The sequence below is a fragment of the Crocodylus porosus genome, unplaced genomic scaffold (genome assembly GCF_001723895.1).
Source record: "Crocodylus porosus isolate Cpor-Errol unplaced genomic scaffold, CroPor_comp1, whole genome shotgun sequence".
NCBI lineage: Eukaryota > Metazoa > Chordata > Crocodylia > Crocodylidae > Crocodylus > Crocodylus porosus.
The window spans coordinates 33,561,387-33,584,445 of NW_017728917.1; the positions used below are offsets into that span (position 1 = coordinate 33,561,387).

Consider the following 23,059-nt stretch of genomic DNA (forward strand, 5'->3'; position numbering starts at 1 on the left):
TTTATGTTCTTCTGGGTCAACAAAACTGGGAAGGATTTCTAACGTTTTGAAGGATAGGAGTAATTCTAAAGGATCTTGATAGACTGGAGAGCTGGGCTAGAGAAACCAGAACGAAATTCATCAAAGATATATGTAAGGTGCTATCCCTAGGGAAGGATAAACAAATGCATAAATATAGAATGAGAGATAACTGACTTGCTAGTAGTGTTGCTGAGAAGGACCACAGAGTTTTGGTAAATCACAGACATACTGGGTGTGCCTACATGTGCAAATGCTGCTGGATGAGTTTACCCCACAGTAATTTACTGTGGAATAAACCCACCCTGGGCAGGCATCTATACAAGCTCTCCCTGGGTGTTTGTCTTACTCAGAAGTTAAGTTGCTACCTGCATTTTCAGGCAGAAAATTAACTGCTGAATAGAGCAAATAACTGAACAGTAAGAGTCTGCATTTGTAGATGGTGACACTTAGTGGGTGTGTTTACATGAAATGCTACATTGCCATAGCAATTAGCTATGGCAACGTAGTTTGTCACTATGGCAATGTAGCATAGGAGGGCATGAACTGTGATGCCACTGATACCGTATAGTGCCAATGTGCCGCCACTGTTACTGCTCATTCCTACTGTGCAGAAGGGTCAAAAATACCCTGTGTGGCACCAGGACTGTGAAGTACTGGCAAGTACTAAATGACTGTGCAGCAACAATGGCATAGTCGGGAATGTATGTAGTCATGCCCATTGAGTAGTAATTTGCTCTACTGCACAGTAAAGCATCTTGTGTAGAAACGCCCACTGTGAGTCAGCAAGCAATGTGATGCAGTTGCAAAGAAAGTAAATGTAATTGGGGGCTCCATCCACAGAAGTGTTAGATGTAAAGCAGTGTAGAACTGCACCTTTTAAGCTAACTAAAACATAAGCAGCAGCTTACTTCATTAAATGCTAGCAACTCTTATCCATCTTAGCTTGAGTTAGTCTATAAGCTGTAACTCTAGGCTGCCTTTTGCCTTGCTGAACAGATAACCACCTCTCTTGATCAGGTGATTATACATGGGAGGTTATAGTATTATTCTTCTTGACACTGGTTTGTAGGGCTGTGGGGGCAGCCTAGGCATCTTACTGGTGCCTCAACACTAGTCTGTTGCAGGACGCTCACTTTCATGATTGCTTTGCTCACTTCTGGCAGACATGGGAGGCCACAAGAGCCACCTTTTCATCCAGGAAGCAGTGGTGGGATGTGGGAAAGGTGCAGATTAGAGTTTTTGCCGTTGTGTTCGGGAGTTGGAGGATGTGGTGCAGCTTCAGGTGGCCCTGCATGATGCTGGCAGTGATGCGGAGCTGCTCGAGAATCTCAAGCTCTGCAAGCAACATCTGCAGGAGCTGGCAGAGAGTGCAGCTTGGGGTGCAAGGGTCCGTGCCCACTGCCAAGAACTGGCAGAGACTGATGCTCCAACTCACTTCTTCTTCAGTCTTGAGAAATGACAAGCTTCATGGAAGGACATTGACCATCTTAAGACCCCAAATGGCCAAATGCTCAGAGATCCTGTTGAGTCTGAGGCCATGCCATCACCTTCTATCAGAAACTGTTTGCAGCTGTACTAATTTGCCTAGAGTCTGCTAAACACTTACATGAAGGCCTCTGTAGGGTTTGCTCATGAGAGGCTGACCATCTTAAAGAAGAACTGCCTTTGGAGGAACTCATAGCTGCCATCAGGAACCTTACCTCAGGCAAAGCCCATGGTATTGATGGGTTGCCTGGCAAGTTTTATAAGACCTTCTGGCCTCTCCTCGGCCCCTACCTCCTGTGTGCCTTTCATGAGAGTCTTATGGACCAAAAAATGCCAACCAGCTGTCACTGAGCTGTTCTCACCCTTCTGCCTAAGAAAGGAGACCTTGGCTGCATCAAGAACTGGCAACCAGTGTCCCTCTTGTGCATGGATTACAAGATCCTGGTCAACACTCTGGCTAACCAGCTGTGCACCATTCTGACTTCCATCATCAGCCAGAGCAGAGCTACTGCATGCCGGGCAGAACCATCCAGGACAATCTGTTGCTGCGTTGAGACCTGCTAACAGTTGCAGACTACTTCAGCCTCTACATCGGACTCATATCCTTGGACCAAGAGAAAGCCTTTGATTGAGTTGGCCATGACTACCTGTTTTGGACCCTTGAGGCCTTTGGCTTTGGGCCTGTCTTCACCTCTGCCATCCGGGTCCTGTATTGGGACATTTCAAGCCTCCTGAAGGTGAATAGCACACTCTGTGCCCCATTCCCAGTCTGCAGGGACATCTGCCAGAGCTGCTCTGTGTCAGGAATGCTGTACACCTAGTCCATAGAGCCACTACTCCATGCACTGCGGTTGCACCTGACCAGACTGACTCTTCTATCTGCCTCTGTCTCAGCGGGCTGCCTGTTGGTCAGGCTGACAGCATATGCAGATGACGTGACTGTTCTCATCAGCACCCATGGTGACATCCAGTCCTTGGTCACCTGTCAAGAAGCCTATGAGTGTGCCTCTTCAGCTCGCATGAACTGGACCAAGAACGACACCCTCCTTCTTGGTCCCTGGGTCAAACCCCTCCCGCCCGACTTGCCCAGGAGTCTTACCTGGTGTCGGGAGGGCTCCAAGGCCCTGGAGGTGTTCCTTGGGCTGTTGTTCTTCTCAATATGGAAATGAGAGGATCTTGGTGCTGAGGTGGAGGCACATCTGCTGCAATGGCACCGGGAACTGCCCAGCCTCCCCTACCATGGATGGGTCCTTATTATCAACAGCCTGGCAGCTGCAGCATTGTGGCACTGCTGTGCTGTGTTGGAACCCCATTGGACCTGCTTGAGAAGCTCCAGTGACTGATTCTGGATTTCTGTTGGAACGGGGATCACTGGCTTCCCCAAGCCATTCTTCATTTGCCGGTGGCCAAGGGGAACCAGGGCTTAGTTGACCTGGTGGATAGGGTGGCAGCCTTCTGCTTACAGGCCCTCCAAAGTCTCCTCTACTGCGAGGACCACCTCCCCTGGCAGCAGCTAGCTAATTTGTGGGGGACCTTGGTTTTGACCGGGAGTTGTTCCCACTGGTCCCCACCCTCCTGGGCTCGGGTGTCCTCCCACCCTTCTATCGAAGCATGGTGCAGTCCTGGTAAGCTGCTTTCTGCCTCCTACCCCAAGCCAGGCATCTGTTGTTTCTGCATGTACTGCAGGAGCCCCTGGTCCATAAACCAGTCCTGCAGTACAGTCTGCCAAGCCTCACCTCTAGCAGCCTTGTCAACTCCCTCATCCAGTCACATACCACCTGGCTGGGACATCTCTTCAACATGACCCAGTCAGACTGGTTGTCAGCTGAGGCTCTGGCCACATATTTGGGCATGTGCTCAGTCTGCTGTGCTGCATACTTCCTAAAGGATGTGTGGGCCATTCTCCCACAGGATGTGGCAGCCACCCTGGAGGAGCATCTCTGAGCACAGAGAGCCCTCCCTGCTGGGGATGTTCTGGGTGAACCCTTTCCACCACTGCCCACTGTCCCTACTGTGGATGGTAAGCTGTGTGGTGGGCCTGCCACCTTACTGGCTCTACCCATGTCTCCTGACAATGGTATCAGGATCCACTTCAGCATGCTTCCCCAGAAGGCCATGTACCTGTGAGTGATTTGGGTCCACCACACCCGCATTCTTGCCATTCTGCTCGATATGGTGTGACGGAGGCACATAGCAATACTGGTGTTCATGCCAGCCCTCCCCATGTGACACGCTTCATAAGCCCCCCTCTCCATCTGCGAAAAGAACAGTGACCTCCAGTGGCAGTTGCCACATGGAATACTGGCCACCACATGGACCCGGCTGTATCAGTGGCCTGTCCCTTTTGTCTGGGGGGAGTGGAGGAGGATCTCAACCATACCTTCCTCAGATGCCTCTGGCTGTCACAACTGTTTGCTGCCCTCACTGCTTTGCTTGAGGTGCTAGGTTTGGACCTCTCAGAGCCCACCTATTTGTTTTCCTTCCCATACCCGGTGGCCAATGTGGGTGTCATCTGCCTGGCCAACTTCTTACTCAGCCAGGCTAAGATGGCCACCCTCAAGAGCTTCAGGAACTGGCTTGCCAGGGCTGGGTCAGAAGATGCCCTGAAACTCTTCTAGTTTTTGGTGCGGGCATGCCTGTTGCTGTAGTTTGAGCACACTGTTCTCCAGCACATGGTGCCCACCTTCCAGGCAAGTTGGGCAATTCAGGGGGTGCTCTGCAGCATCAAGGGTGGCCATTTAGTCCTTGCACTGTGATACTACTAGCCCCCTTCCTGGGGTACTGGCAGGGGTCTCAGCAGGCTGATGTTGCACTGAATATTTTTGTTTTTAGACTGTGAGGGCAAGGCCTTCCAGTCCAATGCTCTAAGATCTGAGTGTTGTAGCTGGACCTGTGCATGGGCAGTATTTTATTACTTTGTTGGAGTGTTACCCCCTTTTCCCTTTAATAAACCTTTATAAAAAGTCACTGTGCTAAGTCAAAGGGGGACACCTGGTCCTTGCTCTGTGATGCCACCACCTGCTCAGGGTGCTGGGACAGGTCCAGCGAGCTGAGACCTTGGGCTTTGTCCATGAGGCCAACCCCTGATGTCCTGAGGCCCTGCTAGGTGTCCCTGCTGGCAGTACTGTACATATGTATATACTTCTTTTGTCCTTTGTATTTTGTTTTCTTTTTGTCTAGAGTGCGCGGGCAGGCCCTGCAGGCCATGAGGCCAGGCCTTGTCCTTGAGGCCCAGACCTTCAGGCCAGCCTGTATATGTTCTTTACTACCCACCATTTGTCACTCTCCCAAGAATAAATGTTTATTAAAAGTCAAAAGTTTTTCTTTCTTTCTTTACTTTTACACTTTTAAGAAATGTTTATTCCAGGGAGGGTGACAAACGGGCGGCAGTAAAGGCTACATACAGGTTGGCCTGAAAGTCTGGGCTTCAAGGACAAGGCCTGGGCTCATGGTCTGCAAGGTCTTCCCACACACTCTAGACAAAAATCAAAACACAAAGGAAAAAGAAGTATGTACATATATACAGTTGTGCCAGTGGGGACACCCTGGGGGGCCTCAGGACATCAGGGGTCAGCCCACATGGACAAAGCCTGAAGTCTTGGCTTGCTGGACCCATCCCCACACCCTAAGCAAGTGGTGGCATCACAGGGCAAGGAGCAGGTGTCCCCCCTGACTCAGCACAGTGCCACCTTGACGGCCCAGCATATCTCAAAGGTGGGCACTGTCCACTGGAGGACTGCATGCTTGAACTCAAGTGAGATGTGAGCCCACACTAGCAGGCAGAAGAGCTGCAGGGCATCATCTATCTCAGTCCCAGCAAGCCAGTTTTGCCGGGTCTTTAGGATGGCCATCTTGGAAAGTGTTTCTTTCTTTCTTTTGAAATGGCCACTGACAGCTTCTCCCTGTTTTGTGAGCCTTTCTCCTTCTCTTGTTTTGTTTTCCCTCCTCCAGGCAGTCTGACCCCTTTCCCACTGTAGGCCCCCACTTTTCATTACTTTTCCCTAACTTTTTCCCCTTTTCCCAGACCTTTATCCTGCAGTCACCCTCTCCCCCTTCTTCAGGTCGCCCGCCCCCCACACCCCGCAGCCTTTCTGCTGGTGTTTAATGTTTCTCCCTTGCCCTCCCTGCCACATTGCTTACCCTTCTCTCTCCCATGGGGTTAGTTTGTTTCCAGCTTGTTTGTTGTCCCTTCCTGTCCCTGCTCTGGCTGGGGAACAAAGGGGAGGGGCCAGCCCTGGTGGGCTAGAGCAGAAAGCCCAGTGCAGAGAGCATGCCAGGATGCTGGGAGACTCTGGTTTAAATTAAACCAGGAAGGGGTCTGGGACAGACATTGCATAAACTGGTTTGAGCTCAGTCAGTTGTCTGATACTACATTCAACTAGGTTTATCTCAAACCAGTTTCAGCCATTTTGAAACTGCTTTATAAGCACTGAACATATGTTCTTTTACACATTTAAACCAGTTTCTGATCACTTAAACTGGTTTATGTGTAATGTCTGTCCCTAGCTTTTGTGGCTTCATCTTGCACCAACTGAAGTCAGTGTGAGTCTTGATATTCCCTTCAGTGTGAAAAGAATCAGGCTTTGGATGGCCATATACTAGAAAACAGTATGACACATAGGGCAGTATTATTGTCAGTGATGCCATAGGCAGTTAGGAAGTAGAGGCTAAGAAAAAAAAGTTCTGTCTATTAATATATTGTCTAGCTATCACTGCAATCCAGTTTTCATGTCCCTTTAAACTAGATTTCTTAGTAGGATCTAATATCAGGTGTTTTTAGATAATTTTTAAAACTTAGATATGCATTCAGGAAAAATACTGGTAAAACAAAAGTGAAAAAAAAATGCAAAAAGTTTTTTTGTGCTATTAAGTGGCCACTTCCCCTGACAGCAGCTGTTATCTCCACATACTCTGTACAAGACATTAAGATAAAGCATATGGTGCTGAGAGTTGGCAGTGGCACTTCCTCCCTTTTAGAGTTTTAACTTAGCAGCTAACTGGCAAGCCAGTCTCCTTGAAGACTGTTCTCTATAACCAATTGCAGAAGTTGCCAGCTGGTATATCTAGAAACTTTGCCCTCTCTAAGTTTATTTCCTGCTTAGATCTGCAGCTTATAGCCCTTGGAAAATAATTTAAAACACTGAAGAGTGAAACAACAATAATTAAATAGGAACTGTTGTGTTCACTAGGGGGAAGAAAATGATTTGACTACATATATGAGATATTGGAAAGGCTTTTAATTGTGATTTCTGAATAATTTGTGATGCTCCCTGTATCTAGAACCTGCTACAAAAAATTTTAGCTATGCACAAGATTTTTTTTCTATATTATATATTAAAATGCTGTACTAGAACCATATTCTAATTTGGTTAATTCACATTCCATTTTCATGGCTTAATATGATTTTCCAGTAATTGTTATCTCTGTTATCCCATGCATATCAGAATGCTTTCATCTGGCTTATCTAAGACGTTGTGCAATTTTACATAATAAAAATATTCTAATTGTAGGTATTCACTTGTAAAATATACCTCGTGCTCAAAGAAGTTATTGTTTTCCCCCGCTAACAAAACCAAAAATGTTTCTAAGTCAAAGAATAGCTGCAAAAAAGTCGTTATTTCTAAAACTAGTATTGACACAGGGCAGGGTCAGAATTAGAACTGCTCAAGAGTTTTCCAGTGTTATTAGTGTTGGTGGAAAAGAAAAACAAAACAAAGAACAAGACAAACATTTTCACAGGAATACGTGTCACTTTTGACAGAATTTCTACAGTAACAAAAGTACAAGTAATGTTCCAGTAGTTAGAGCACTTAACTGTTGAAAATCTAGGTTCAGTTTTATGCTCTTACTTTTTTAGATGAACTTTAACCTCCCTCTCTCACATCCTAGGTGAATTCTGTAATCCCCCAGCTGTGCTGGAATGTGATTCTCTTATTTCATTGTTGGTGCCATCATTGTTGTCACTGTTGTGGGTATTGTTGTTTATAAATAATTAAAAATAATTGGAGCAGGAACTTGAAAATTCAACTCCCACTTCCCATTAAGTGCTATATGCATGGGCCAATAATGTCATTCTCTAGCTATGCATAGGCATTACATTTGTGCCTTTACATTTATTACAAAAATAGAGCATGCAGCCATTCACTAGCTCTTCCATGAAAAGCTGGATATCCACAGTATTCCACAATTCTCTACTCTCCCTTCCTTCCTCCAAGGGAATGAAGAAGAAGCAAGTCCCTGTTGTCCCTGGATGGAAAGCAAGCTTTTGTTGCTCTCCAGTCAAAGGTCTGGAATGCTTGCGTTCTCCCTCTCTTACTATGTTTTCCACTGGAAGTTGAATGCCTGTACCTAGCCTCCTGTCTCTCACAGTTGCTTTGGCTCAATTGCTATTTAATTATTATAAGAGGTAAAATAGCTGTACCAGGAGAGACACTTTGACATCACAGATAATCACTAACCTGGTGGTAAAGGCACCTTTTGGGGATGTGGAAGACAGATTTAAGACTTTGATCCAAATTAAGCTGGAGCTTGAACTGGTTTCTCCTGCTCCCTAGGCGAGTGATTTAACCACTCTGCCTATCCTCATCTTTGATTCATATCACTGTGGAATATGATAATTTTGCCTTGTCAGCCTACAGCACAACAACATGTAGTTTATATAAAAACTTTTAAACAGCTCTTATTTGAGGATCATCACTTATTCTCTGTCACTCTAGCCTCAGAGTTGTATGTCATTGCAGAAGACATTTACTACTTGCCACTATGATCATTAACAAGCTTCTGGCACCTGGAAGTATTATATGTTACTTCATTGATGGAACTATAGCTGCCATGTTCCCTGCATAATGAAAATATCACTGCCAATTTACTATGCAGATGGAAACAGGAAAAAGATAAATAACCGATTACGGCACGCTTGTTAAGAAGGCAGGTTGAAATTAAAAATGCAACTGTCTCAATATGACTTAAGAGGTGCTTCCACCTTTTAATTAGACTGAAAAGTTAAAGAATTTCCAAAGTAATCATAATGCTTATTAAATTTGGTTTAATGCTTAATAAATTACTGTTTTCCTAGTTTGCCTAGGTCCAGACCTAGACAGGGTGACAAAATAAGCCTTTTCAATTCTAATTCCAATAATATTTTTTCTCTAACAAATGCTCCCTTTAATCTATATTTGCAAGAGAAAGTCTGAACAACAATAAGAAAGAAAAAATATTTAAATTACAAAATAATTTGATTCTATATTTTATGTACAAAGCTATAGAAAAATGGGACAGGATGAGTGGAGTATATTTTTGTTTTTGTCTTTTTTTTTAATATTAAAAACAGAGCATTTAAAAATAAATTTGGAAAAATAAGGCTGTTAAAACAATGTGTTATTTTCTCATTCCCAAAGGGACAGCATTTAAAATAGCTAAACATATAACCCTGTCAAATTCAGAAATACTCTATTTTAATGCATATTTTGGTTTACTGTTTTAAAATTATTTCCTAAAGAAGTCATCTGAAAAAGATAAAACAGCTGCAAGCTGGATTTAAAATCAAAGCTATCAACCTTTCTTAGAGAAACGTTGGGGTGAACAGATTTATTTCACTGAAGTCAAGATGATTCAAGAAGGTTTTAAAGAAGGGACTTTTACTTATTTACAGGAAATTGCTGCAAGGAGAAAAGCAGTGAATTTATACTCATTCATTACTCCAGAGGCACCATAGATTCACCTCTTGCTCCATTCCTTCAGGCTGATACCCTATTTTTCTCCTCTGGCCCCAGAAGTTTACCTCTATTCCTCTTAACATGGCTATTCAGTTTTAGGTTTCATGTCTGACTTCCTTAGGTTCTTTTGGAATACTAGCCCTAAGTTAGTTTGTCGTGTGGAATATGCAAGATACATTTTAAACGCAACTATTTTTAGCTTAATTAATTTTATAAAATTAACCCAGTAAGGAGCCACTTTATCAAACACATTATGCACATTTTATCCCCTGCTGCCTTAGCAACCTTTTGCTGGCACAGGCCAGAGTTTGTGACTTGGACCTGGCTGCAGGCCACAAGTGTAAAATCCCTGGAGTAGCCTGTACTCAACCTTGCTGCAGATACCCAGACCCCTGCAGCAAGAGAAACGCAAATGCAGTAGGCTCTTCAGTGGAGGGATCCACTGTGGAGGGAGGGAATGGGCAGCGTAGCTCACCTCGTGCCCCATACCAGATTGGACCTTTGCTGAACCTGACCAATGGACCATAGCTTGTCTACAGCTGTCTACATTATTAAAGGAACTGGCTGAGGCAATTTTAGAGCCACCAGCTATCATGTTTGAGAGGTTATGTGTGTGGGGGATGTCATGAATGACTGAAAAAGGGCAAATACAGTGCCCATCTTTAAGAAAGGGAAGAAGGAGAATCCAGGAAATTACAGATCAGTCAGCCTGATCTTGATACCTGGAAAGACCTGGAGTAGGTCCTCAAGAAATCTTTCAAAGTACCTGGTGGAGTTCAGGAACAGCCAGCATGGATTCACCAACAGCAAGTCATGCCTAACTAACTTGATTTCCTTCTATGATAAATGATTGGCTGTGTAGATGGGGGAGAACAGCAGATATGATGTACTTTTGACACTGTCTCTGGCAACATTCTTATTAATAAACTAAAGAAATACAAACAAAATTAAGTACTATAAGATGGATATGAAAATCATGATCAACCAATGGTCACCGATGACTCAAAGTATGGTTGAGAGGAGGTATCAAGTGACGTTCTCCAGGGGTCTGTCTTGGGTCTGGTATTGTTTACTGTCTTTGTTAATTATCTGGATGATGGGATTGAGTGCACGCTTAGCAAATTTGTAGATTACACTGATTTGAGGGAAGTTGCAGACACTCTGGCCAGGATCCAGAATGACCTGGATAAACTGGAGAAATGGTCCAAAATCAACCAGATAAGAATCAACAAAGACAATTACAAAGTCTTGCACTCAGGATATAATAATTGCACGCACAAACTGGAGAATGTCTGGCTGTGCTGCAGTACTGCAGAGAAGGACCTAGGAGTTACAGTGGACCATACACCGAATATGTGCCAAGCCTGTGCTCTTGTTGCAAACAAGCCAACAGCATATTGAGTTATGTTAGCAGCAGTGTCATTTCCACTCTTTTCATCACTGTTGAGGTCCCACATGCAGTACTGTAGCCAGTTTTGGGCCCCACACCTCAGTAAAGATTGGAAAGAGCCCAGCAGAGTGAAAAAAATAATTAGAGGCTTTGAAAACATGATTTATGTGGAGAGGCTGAAAGAACAAGGATTATTTAGTCTAGAGAAGAGAAGATTGAAATGGGATTCAATAGCAGTCTTGAAATGCCTGAATAGCAAGTATAAAGATGGAGATAGATTACTTTCTGTGGCCATCCAGGAAAGGACTAGGAGCATGGCCTCAGACTGCTGCAGAGGAAATTTAGGTTGGATATTACGAAGCACTTTCTCCCTATGAGTGTGGTTAAACAGTGGAACAGGATACCTAGGGAGATTGTGGAATCTCCATCCCTGAAAATCTTCAGCTAGGCAGACAATTGACTGGAATAGTTTAATCAGGAATGACCCTGCTTTGAGCACTTCTGCATTGTTAAAGTATGTTAAAGTGCCATTTGTTTTTAGTTCTACTATAGTTTTGTTAAGGAATGTTACCCAGGCATAGTTTTGCTTAAAGTCCACCTGGTATAGATCTGGAATTATTCTCTTTATTTAACACATAACAGGGATTTTGTTCCTCGTTATTCAGGATTTTTTTCATGTTAAGTCATATTATGGAGTTTAATAATAGTTAAAAAAAAACTGGTAACAAATTGAATGTGGGTAATCTTCATTCCCAAAAAACTTTCTGACTTGTAGTTGAGAATGCTTATTTCCAATTCTCACATAAGATGACTACTAACAATCTAAATCAGTAGTTCCCAACCTAGTTAGAATCAAGACATTCCTCGTTAGAGTTGAGGCATCCCTCAAAAAATTTCAGCCCTTATTTTTCACTTGTCTTCTGAGCAGTTTTTCTATTGCAAAGAGCTCAGAAAGATCACAACAGGTCAGAATATTTTTAACACTATGAATCCCTATTTGATAGCTCTGGGTTTATCTTGTGAATCGTGTTTGCATATTTACAATCCTAACATTGTATAGAACCTTGGAACACCTTTGAAAGGATCTCAAGGCAACCCAGGGTGTTGTGTCCCCTGGTTGATAATCACCAACCTAAACAGAAATCATGTTATTGCCAATAAGACAAAAATGTGTTCTGGAAATTAAGTTAAACTGAGGATGCATAAGTTGCCTTGAAATGAGATTATGAAAAAGGACTGTTAAATTCTTTGAGCAATCGGTATAATAATTTTGCTACCAAAAGAACTACCAGTATCTGAATGTACCTTATATAACATTTTTATCTCATTCATTGGATTTAAAGCTTTTAGAAAAAATCTCCCAACATTTCAGAGTTTAAGATCTTCTATTCTTTATGCATAACCTGGAGGGACTCATTTTAGTGTTACCAGTTACCTATCTGGATCTACCAGTCAAGGTTCAACTGACTAGGTTGAGGGCACCTAAGAGAAACTTTTCTATTATTTTGCCCTAAACCTAGTCAGTTTTTTAAAAACTTCCTAACATCTCCCAGAAGAGTTTCCCACTTCCTTAAAGGTGGGTGAACTCCAAATCACCCTGACTGGTAAAACCTTCCTGTGATTAAGGTTCATGTTTTAATTCGAATTATTACATATGCAGTGCCCTAAGATCATCTTCTATGCACATAGCAGGAATTTTGAACCAAATCCTGGTATTAAAAGATTTTTGTGAACCCTGCCACAAATGAAAATCAATACCTTCTGTATTTTGGATGAAAAAAAGGTATATCCATCAGTTTTCTAAACCACTACAATACGGTTTTCATTATGCATATTGTAAAACGAGAAAAATAATGTATTTAGATTTCAGAGCACTTTAATGGGAGAAATGAGAATTTTCTGAGTTAAGGGGGTAGTTAAGGGAGGCAGAAGAGGCATATGTTGGATTCTGGTGGTGGTGGGTTCTGTAAACCTAGGGAAAATCAGAAGTATGGTTCATGGGCTTTAAAAGCCAGGGTAAACACTGAACAGTGAAGTAGTTGCCCAGGAAAGAGGAGTTCTCTGACAAGATATTTTTAAAGCTATAAATGATATCCTCCTCTCCCCCTCCTTTTCCCTCTCTGTCTCTTGCACGCATGCATGTACACATGCACACATATGCATAAATGCACACATACGCTCTGTGTGTGTGTGTGTGTGTGTGTGTGTGTGTGTCTGTCTGTCTGTCTGTCTGTCTGTCTGCATATAAAGAGAGAGAAAGACTAAGTGCAAGATTCTATTCCACCTTTTAGGCATATAAGTTGACATAGGCACCTAAGTGATATTTTGTTTCACCCTGATTCAGTCCCTGAAAAGCCATTAAGTTATCTATATTTGTAACAACCACACTTAAGACACAAAAAAGCAATAAGGAGGACAGGGACTGGCCTACCTGGTCCTACATATATGTTTTCACTTATTTTAACAACGTAAAAACAATGATTTAAATTTCAATTTCAGTGATTAGTTATAATATTATCATGTTGTTTTGCATTTTTGCTTTCAAATTATAATCCTAAAGAAGACTGATTCTCATTGTTTAATGGCAATTAAGGCATGTTTATTTGCAACCACATACAGACTTGACACTACATTTGGTAGCCTTTATGCTAACAGTTAAGTGATTATAGATCTTAACCTATATTTATTCAGATTATTAGAAAATGGTGAATGACATTTCTTATTTACTGGATAATTAATTACCATTCAGGATTTGTATCAAACTGCTTTTAGAAGGAAATTGAATGGAATTACATTCAATTAAAATGTAGTAAACCCGCATTTTAAAATTATTGTTATTAACTAAAGAAAATCCAATTAAATATGCTGTATGTATATATATAGGAAAACATGTTATCAAAATATATGTTGTATTTAAAACAAACTGATTTATTAAACAGAGAATTATATTTTCTCTCATATCCAGCTTTTATTCATAATTGGAAAAAGAAAACTTTTCTGCTTTTTCAGTTCTCAGTTGGTTTATCAATGTTGAATGAATAGTTCTTGGACTGAATTACACTAAACAAACTGAAATGAAGAGAATAGTCTCACCTTAGTAACTGGAAAAGTTTTGCTTCTGGGTGCTCAGCGAGTAATATTCCCCAGTTAAGTGGGGTAGGTTTGTTTGTTTTTTTAAGTGGTTATTATTATACACTGCTCGAACAATATATTTATTTAATTTAAATATTACTATTATTACTACTTATTTGATCTATATGCCACCTTGCCCAACAAAGGCTGAGATCAGCTTACAGTAAGAGAACAAAACAACTTAAAACACGAAAATGAACAGGAAAACAAAACAAATTAAAGAGATTGTGTAGTATCAGCATAAAGCAGAAAACCCCTAAACAACAGCCCAGCTAAATGCCCGCCCAAACAGGAAGTTCTTAAAGTGCTTTCAAAAGATATCCAGGATTGGGCTATACCAGGCCTCAAGATGGTGAGTTTCACATATGAGGAGGAACTACTGGGAACAACCTTCCATGCATTTTGTTATGTGGACTTTGTGCATTGATGGTACTTGTAGGAGGTTGCTGTTGACTTACTTTAGGCATCAGAGTGGAACAGAAGGGAGTAGGCAGTCCTTCAAGTACATAGGGCCCCAACCATTTAGGGCCATATAGGTCAAAACAAGCACCTTGAATTTTACTACTGGGAGCCTGTGTAGACTTTGGAGCACTGGAGTTACGTGCTTTTCCTGCTGACTGACCTCCATCATAAGGTATGTCACTGCATTCTACAGGAGCTGCAGCTTCTGGATGGTTATCAAGGGCAGCCCCACACATGGTGTACTACAATGGTCTAGTCTTGAGGTTACAAAAGCATGAATGATGGTGTCCAGATTGAATCTAAAAGAAAAGGTCACAATCTTCTCACCAGATGGAGTTGGTGAAAGATGCTTCTAGCTCTACTCCACTGCCACCTGAAGATTCAGGTGCAGCCAAGAATCCAGGAGCAACAGGTTTCAGGGTGTAAACCTGAGTGACAAAAGGAATCTGGATCCCATTAATGATAGGTGTCCTAATCCCCCACAAGTCATGCAGTCTGCCAACTATCATCACTTCTGTCTTGTCTAGATTACATTTCAATTGGTTCACCTGCATATAGTCCCCATGCAGCCAGGCACTGGGAGAGGACTGAGACTGTGAGGCCTGGGTCAGGTGAATTAAGGGGGTAGAAATGGGTGTCATCAGTATACTGAAGACACCTCATTCCAAATAGCTACACAATTTTGCCAGAAACCTCAAATACACATTGAACAGGAGAGGCAACATGATGGAACCTCAGGGGATGCCCACAGGAAAGATCCTGAAGGGGTGATGAGCACTTGTCCATCACCACCATCTGGAATCATTGTGCTTAGAAAGAGTGAAACCAATCTAGAGAGGTTCCACAAAAAGTCATCAGGTCATGTAAATGCTTTATCAGTACTTCATGGACAACTGTATCAAAGGCCACTGAAAGATCTAGTATGATCAGCAATTTCCCCTGTTGATCTCACAGCAAAGATTGTTAAGCAAGGCCATGAGTGCCATCTCTATGCTATACCTGGGATGAAAACCAGACTAACAAGGGTCCAGGAATCTGAATGCATCCATTCAATCACCTTCTTCAGAAAGGAGAGATTGGAAATGGTTAAAACTGGCCAGAGGTTCTGCATCAAGCAATGGCTTCTTGAACAGGGGTGGACAATTTTCCTAGATTATAGTAAATTCAGGAATTAATACCGGTTGTCCTAACTTCAAATAATTTAAATAGGTTTATTTTAAAAAATAAAATATCCAATTTAGACATATATATATATTAGATATTGCAACTTTATTAACAAGGAAGGGTGTTATCTCCTTACCTTTTTTCACATCTTGCTAATTTAACTTGGTCCAATGCAGAGGTGTTTGAGTTCATGATCCTTATTTCTAATTTACTCATTTAATTTAGTACACTAAGTTGTGTTTAAGCAATTACAGCTTTTTTATGAATTCTCTTATCCATACTCAACAGTTAAGAAACATTTTGGCTAGAACATGTTTCACTTCATGTGTCCAAACAGCATTTATTCAGCTACATAGGTACTGTTTGGGGCACTTACCCAGAGTTTCCAAACTTATTCCATGTGAAGTGCAGACCTGCAACCATCCGTTGCTGAGTATGGTCAGTAGGCTGCACTTTAGCTAGTCATATATGTGGTCTACAGAAGTCCCAAAATTGTAGCTACACAAAAACAGGAGGGAAAGAGAAGCTTCCTCATTTTGCTTTGCCCCAAGAGCCTTTTGGTTAGGGCACTCTCCCAGGGAGCAAGAGCCCCAAGTTCTAGTCTCCCCACCAGAGGGAGCTTGAAGTTATATCTCTGACTTTCCAGCACAGTGCTCAAACAATCGGTGTACAGCTTAGACATTATACAGGCTTATAGCCAGTCCTCCAGTGTCTAATACCTGCTAAGTCATTGGCTTTTATATGTAAAGTGAAATAGGATTCTGCCCTTTCTCTGAGTGAAGACTATAATGGTCCAATTGTAATACTGTATAGAAGTAATAGCAGGTGGACTGGCTACCAAACTATTTTATGGTATACTTCAAATATTCCTTATGATTGAAATCATTAGATATTGCTGCACCAACATTTACAATTACACTGAGATAATAAAAGATTCCATGACTAGCCTATGATGTGGTAGTGTTAGAGTGATATTGTAGCCATAATGGTGCAGAAAATATGCGAGAGGTGAGGATTTTCTCGGGTGATATCTTTTATTGGAGAGTTCTTAAGTTTTGACCACAAGGAAAAGAAGCAGACACAGCTTGAGATAGAAAAGGCAGATAGAAAACAGATAGCAGATAGGAAAACAGCATATATAAAACTGTACAGAAGGAGTTTTATTAAGGTCTACATCACTTAATATGTGCTTTAATACAAAATTACTTGGTTACAAGTATATATTTTATACGTATGTGGGGCCGGGAGGAAGGGAACAAGGAGGAGACTGTGTAGTTCACTGAGGTGGCTTCTGGCTGTGAAGGGAGGGAGCCCTGGGTTCTCATCAAAGACTTTTGTTCCAGTCAGGCAAAAGCTCCACTTTTTTCCCAATGCCTTTGTTAATGGGCCAGCTTCAAAAGAAGCATCAGAGAAGGAACTGAGCAATGGATAACTTCTGGCGGTATGGTTAGCACATTATGCTGGAAAGTGAGAGAAGCCCTGAGTCAAACTTAGAACACCCCATGTGAGTGCCCTAGCCTGTCTTTCATAGATTTCATAGACATTTGGGCTGGAAGGGATCCCGGAGAATCATTAAGTCCAGCCCCCTGCCCCAGGGGCAGGAAGTCAGCAGGGATCACAGGATCCCAGCAAAATAAGCATCCAAATGTGTCTTGAAGGCATTCAAAATGGGTGCTTGAACTGCCTCTGGCGGCAGTCTATTCCAAACCTTGGGGGCTCGGACAGTAAAGAAGTTCTGCCTTATGTCCAGCCTGAATCGGTCACAGTGGAGTTTGTGACTGTTCAATTTTGTCATCCCCTGGGGGGCTCTGGTGAACAGTCGTTCCCCCAGATCCTGATGAGCACCCCTGATAAACTTATAGGTGGCCACCAGATCACTCCTGAGCCTGTACTTTTCCAGACTAAAGAGCCCCATTGCTCTCAGCCTCTCATCGTAAGGTCTGTTTTCCTGACCTCTGATCATGCACGTGGCTCTTCTCTGGACTCTCTCAAGCTTCTCCACATCCTTTTTGAATTGTGAAGTCCAGCACTGGATGCAGTACTCCAGCTGCGGCCTCACCAGCCTTGTGCTGGGGAATGGTATTCTGGAAAGTGAGAGAGGTCATGTTTTAATGCCCCCTAAATGAGATGGCCTAGAACTTGGGACCTTCACCAGGTGAGTGCCTTAGCCACTGAGCTCTGTGGGCAAAAGAGGATAGGCCTTTCTCATGTCCTGAGTCTAAATCTATTGGTCACAGGTCCTGTAGCAGATTTAAATGCCTAAAAATAGAATTATTTTCAGCATCTAATCTGCTGTATGTCCACATGTGGATGTATTTAGAGCTACAGTCACTACTATGCATGTTCGGTTTGCATGACTAGGCAACCATCCAGGCACACGGGGTCACACACCCATCAACAGATTACATCTGGACACAGAAATACCAAAAATGCCCCATAGATATCTAAACCTGGATGCTTACACAGCTAAGAATATAGAATAATATGTCACCCTTAAGTGATCACTAAAATATATGCATCATCAGTTACCCCCTTTAGCTACCTGATCATTTTCTTGTTTAGACCAGTATTTCATTCTGTTTTTAATTGCTATTCCATATTTCAAAATACAAAAATGGTTGTGAGGTTGTCTATTTCTCTAACTTAATCATTGCTGAGGTAAAATGATGAACCCAAACCCAATAACCACAAAGTCAAGTAATTTAGAATGAAGGAATCAAGGCTAAACTTAACGGAAATCACGTTAAGATATAGAAATATATAGTAAAAGCACGAGATAATTTTAACTTTGTCATGTAGTGACACCATTATGATTAAACTGAATTTAAAAACAGTATTCAATGTTTTATTTCTTCTCCATATTATTCTCTGTGTAGTACCAATATATTCCACAGCAGCAGTTGTTCTGGATTTCTTAGCCATGCATTTTCAATACCTTAACATGATTCTTACTGATGCACACTGGGTGCATCTACACATATGATTAATGCACACGGATACACTTTGGGGCATATTGGTCCAAAGTTTATTCATCTGCAGCATGTGGAGCCTGGTCAGAGCAGCCTGGACTGGCAGGGAACCTGGGGGGTCAGCCTGTCAGCCCAGGGCTCGTCCAACCAGGCTACACATGCTGCAGAGCCTCTGGCTGGGGCAAGAGTGTGCCCCATCCAGCTACAGCAGTGTGATATAAGTATTACCCTGCAGTGGAGTTTCTTAGTTTCATATGCCCTAATAAAAAACACACGTAGACACCAAGACATCTGCTGTGCAATTAGGCAACTGCACAGTAAGCATCTTGTGTAGATGTACCAACTGGGTTCATCTACAATAAATGCAACATGATAAACTCTGGAGCTGTTTGCTCTGGATCATTGCTCTGGATCACACTGCTCCTGGGTGCAGTGTTTACTTGTGTGCCTGGAACAGCAGCACTTTGAGCCTGGGTGGAGCAGCCCAAGAGCTGGCAGCAGGCTTGGGGAGTCAGCACTGGGCTCCAGGTGATGGGGTCAGGTGGTAGGCTAGGGCATGAGAGTGCCAAACATGTGCAGTCATGTGGCTAGCCCCCAAAAACTACTGCCAGCCTGGGGCTGCTCCACCCCAGCTCAAAGTGCTGCTGTCCCAGTCACTGTCCACTCATGCATTTCTGTGCAGTAAATGACTCTATGGTAAGATAGTACTGTCCTCGACTACTATCTTATGGTGGAGTTAATTAACTTACCGTACCCTAACACCAGCACATATGTAAATGGTGACACTTCACTGCGAAGCTAATTTGTCAGCTCTGCAGGAAAGCACATGTAGATATTAGGCCTGTGCGAGTAGGCAGCTATTCGATCCAGCTCCGGATCTGGCTGCTTCAGATGCAAGGGATCTGATCTGGAGCTCCAGACCGGGTTTCCGCTTCAATTCAGCCGAAGCAACTCCAAAGCTTCAGAGCTGCCTTGGAGATCTGACCATAGGGTATAATGGGTAATCAATTAAATATCGATAACTTTGTGGTTTTTTGTCTTATTTGGATTAAACTTGTAGAGGTGGTAGCCTCTGCTGACAGCATGAAACCTGCCAAGCTTCAGGAAGATCAATGCAGGGGCTTGGGTGGAACTGCACCCCAAATTCTTGAAAGCAAAACTCATGTCACAAGTATGTGTTAAGTCACAGTGGGGTGAAAATTGAAGGGGGAGTAGCCCCTGGTGAGGCTACAAAGCCTGCCAAGTTTCAAGTTGAAAGGTGCAGAGGTTTGGGGAGAACTGCACCTCAAGCTGCTGACAGGCAAAACTCAAGACATAGATGACCCTGTGTGTGTTAAGGCGCAGCTTGGTGAAAGCTGCAGGGATGGTAGACCCTACTGCGGCCACGAAGCCTGCCATCTGTCAAAGGGATAGGTGCAGGGGATCTGGGTTCTGGGGTCCTGCACCTCTAGCTGCTGACAGACAAAACTCGTGACATGGGTGCTTGTGCAACAGACTGTGTCAGTTTTGGAGCAGCTGATTATCTGTATTGATTCCCTCCTCTCCTTAGTCTCTGGTTTTGTAGGTGTTAATTGATGCTAAGTAACTGGTGACATTAGCTACCAACTGTGTATTGAGCTGGTCCCTTAGTGAATCATGACTGACTGGTAACTGGTAACACAGTAGCTTAGCAGCCAGGCCTGCAGGTTGGAAGCTCCAAACCACTTCAGAAAGCCTAACAAAGCCAGCACTTCAATCCAGACATGCTGCTTCAGATGCTGAAGTATCCAAAGCTTCTCCGGATCCAAAGCATGGTCCGAAGCCTCGCACAGCCCTAGTAGATATATCCGCTCTCATTTTTAACACTAGTGTGATACAGCTGTTTGTTTGATTTTGTTTTAAGTATTCAAAAAGTTATACATGAATGCTAAGCAAAGAACCCAAAGAGAAATCAACCATGCAATACCGTTAATGATTTGAACGTATGTTTTAACAACCTTCATACCTTTCAAAAAGAAATGGAGAAGCGTAGTTCCACCTATATCCAGAAGCACTGCAAAACAAAGAACACTATCCGGGTAAACCAGGCTGTCTTCTTCAACAATCTCTCACAGACAAGGAGGATTGCCTTCTATGACTGTTTTATCTGTGTATCCAAAGTTGGCTGATGAGGCCTATTTGGGATTGACACTCAACTTCAGGTCTAACATGTATTTCCCTGAGGGATGGGTGGCACTGGATTCTTGATTTGGTCCATGACATGCTGTTTCTCCTGCTCCCACGTTTCCATCTCCTGTTGTTTTCATGAGGTTTCAAAGTTCTGAGATCCCTGCAGCAGACTCTTCCTCCGTTTAGGGCATTCCTGGGTGACAGTCTCCCACATGCTGACATTGATGTTAGATTTTTTTTAAGATGGCCTTGAGGATGTCCTTGAAGCCCTTTCTCTGTCCTCCTCTTAAACGTACACTTTGGCTGAGCTGGGAAAATAAAACTTACTTCAGGAGTCTCGAGTCAGACATCCAGGTGACATGACTGGCCCAACAAAGTTGATGTTGGATGATCACTGCCTCAGTACTTGTAATATTTGCTTGCAGGAGAATGCTAAAGTTATTGTGTCTGTCTTCCCACTGTATTTAGAGGATCTTCTGGAGGTACTGTTGATGGTACTTCTCCAACAACTTTAGATGTCTCGTGTATGTTGTCCATGCCTCAACTCCATATAGCAACGTGGGGATCACATCTGCTCAAATAAACCATGAGCTTGGTTTCAGATCTGATGTTGTGATCTTCAAACACATGTCTCTTCAGGTGTCTAAAGGCTGCACTTGCACATTTGAGGTGATGTTGGATTTCTTCATCAAAGTCAGCCAAGTTTTGAGAGAGATGGCTTCTGAGGTATAGGAAATACTTAATGTTCTCCAGAGTCTCACCGTGAATCTTAATTACTGGAGCTGAGGACTGTTCATTAGGAGCTTTTTGGTGGAGGACCTTAGTTTTTTTAATGTGAAGTGTCAGTCCCATTGTCTTGTATGCCCTGATTAAGACACTGACAACTGCCTGAAGGTCTGCTTCCAAGGGAGCACACACTACAGCATCATCAGTGTACTGGAGCTCAATGGTGTTGATGGTGGTGTTGGTTTTGGCTCAGAGACAGCTTAGGTTAAACAGATTACCAACCATATGGTACGTAGTTTAGCTCCACTCTGGCTGGAACCTTGTTGGTGGTCAGATGTAGCATCACAGCAAGGAATATTGAGAAGAGTGTTGGAACAATGATGCAGCCTTGTTTAACTCCCTTTTTAATCTCATAGGATCTGTCACAGATCCATTACTGAGAAACACCACTCCTATACCATTATGGAGCAGGCAGAGAATAGTGGCAAATTTCAGCAGGCATCAATACTTCAGAAGGATCCTTTGCAACACTTCTTGGCTGATAGAGTCAAAGGCTTTTGTGAGGTCAAAGACCATGTAGAGAGATTTATGTTGTTCCCAGCATTTCTTCTGCAGCTGGAGAACTGTGAAGACCATGTAAGCTGTGCCTCTTGATGGCCTAAACCCACACTGACATTTCAGGAAGAGCTCTTGAGCAAATGGAAGGAGACAGTTCAGGAGGGTTCTCACAATGATCTTTCCTGTGGTTGACAGCAAGGCAATCCCTCCGTAGTTTCCACAGTTGGACTTGCCTCCTTTCTTGAATACCACAATCATGGCATCCCTGAGGTTGTCAGGTATTTCCTCATCATTCCAGATCCATAAGATGAGGGCATGAAGCTGCAGTGTGAGCTCCTCTCCTCCGTATTTCAAATTATTAGGAGGGATTCCATCTGCTCCAGATGCCTTGTTGTTCTTCATCAGCTTGATGGCTTTCTTCATGTGCTTGATGGCTTTCTCAATCTTATCAAGGGTTGGAGGGATTCCAAGATCATCTCTTACTGGGTGTTACAGGATGGAATTGAGAATACTCTTGTCAACAGCAGAGTTTTGACTGAGAAGTTCCTCAAAATGCTCCTTCCAATGGGCATTGATGGCTCCCCTTTCCTTGATCAGTTCTCTTCCCTCCTTAGGTCTCAAGAGAGTTGGTCCCTGAGTGCTTGGACCATATAAGTTTTTGGTGGCACTGAAGAAGCCACGCGATTTATAGATGTCAGCCAGATGTTGAATCTCCTTAGCCTGGTCTTCCCACCATTTGTTCTTTATATCATAGGTCCTCCTTTGGACCTCTGCCTTGGTTTGCTGGAAATGTAATTTCTTTTGCTTGGAGATTAGGGCTGTGCAAAGCCTTGGGTGCTAATGAGATTCAGAGGAAATTCAGCCCATTTCAGTGGCTAAATCTCCAAATCTGAATCAAATCAGAGGGTCAGTAAAAGGGTCTGAATTGATTTGAAGCTCTCTGAATTAATTCAGAAAAGATTCAGAGAGCTTCAACAATTTGGGCAGTCCACGCCCACTGCAGCAGGGAGCTGGAGCTGGACTCTGAGCTGGTAAGTAGGGAGGGGGGTTTGAAGAAGGGGGGAGAGGACCACAGGGGGACGGACCTCTGCCAGGCCCCATCCCCTGCCTTCTCCCTCAGCCCCCCAACCCCTGCCTGCTCCCCCATGGCTGCCCCACCTGCCCCAACTCCCGGTGCTTTAAAAACAAGCCTCTACTCACCAGGTACTGCCTGCTGTCCCCTACTGTCCCACGCTGTATGGTAGGCCTCTGCCATAAGCTCCCTGTGCCCCCCCAATCCACCAGCACCC

The 23,059-nt window shown here is 43.2% G+C and overlaps 1 protein-coding gene across 6 annotated transcripts in view; it reads right to left on the bottom strand.

The window, feature by feature from the left end:
* ATP2B2 (ATPase plasma membrane Ca2+ transporting 2) overlaps nucleotides 1-23,059 on the bottom strand; it is a 512,499-nt gene that overhangs the window by 139,166 nt on the left and 350,274 nt on the right. The gene's annotated exons all lie outside the window — the stretch shown is intronic.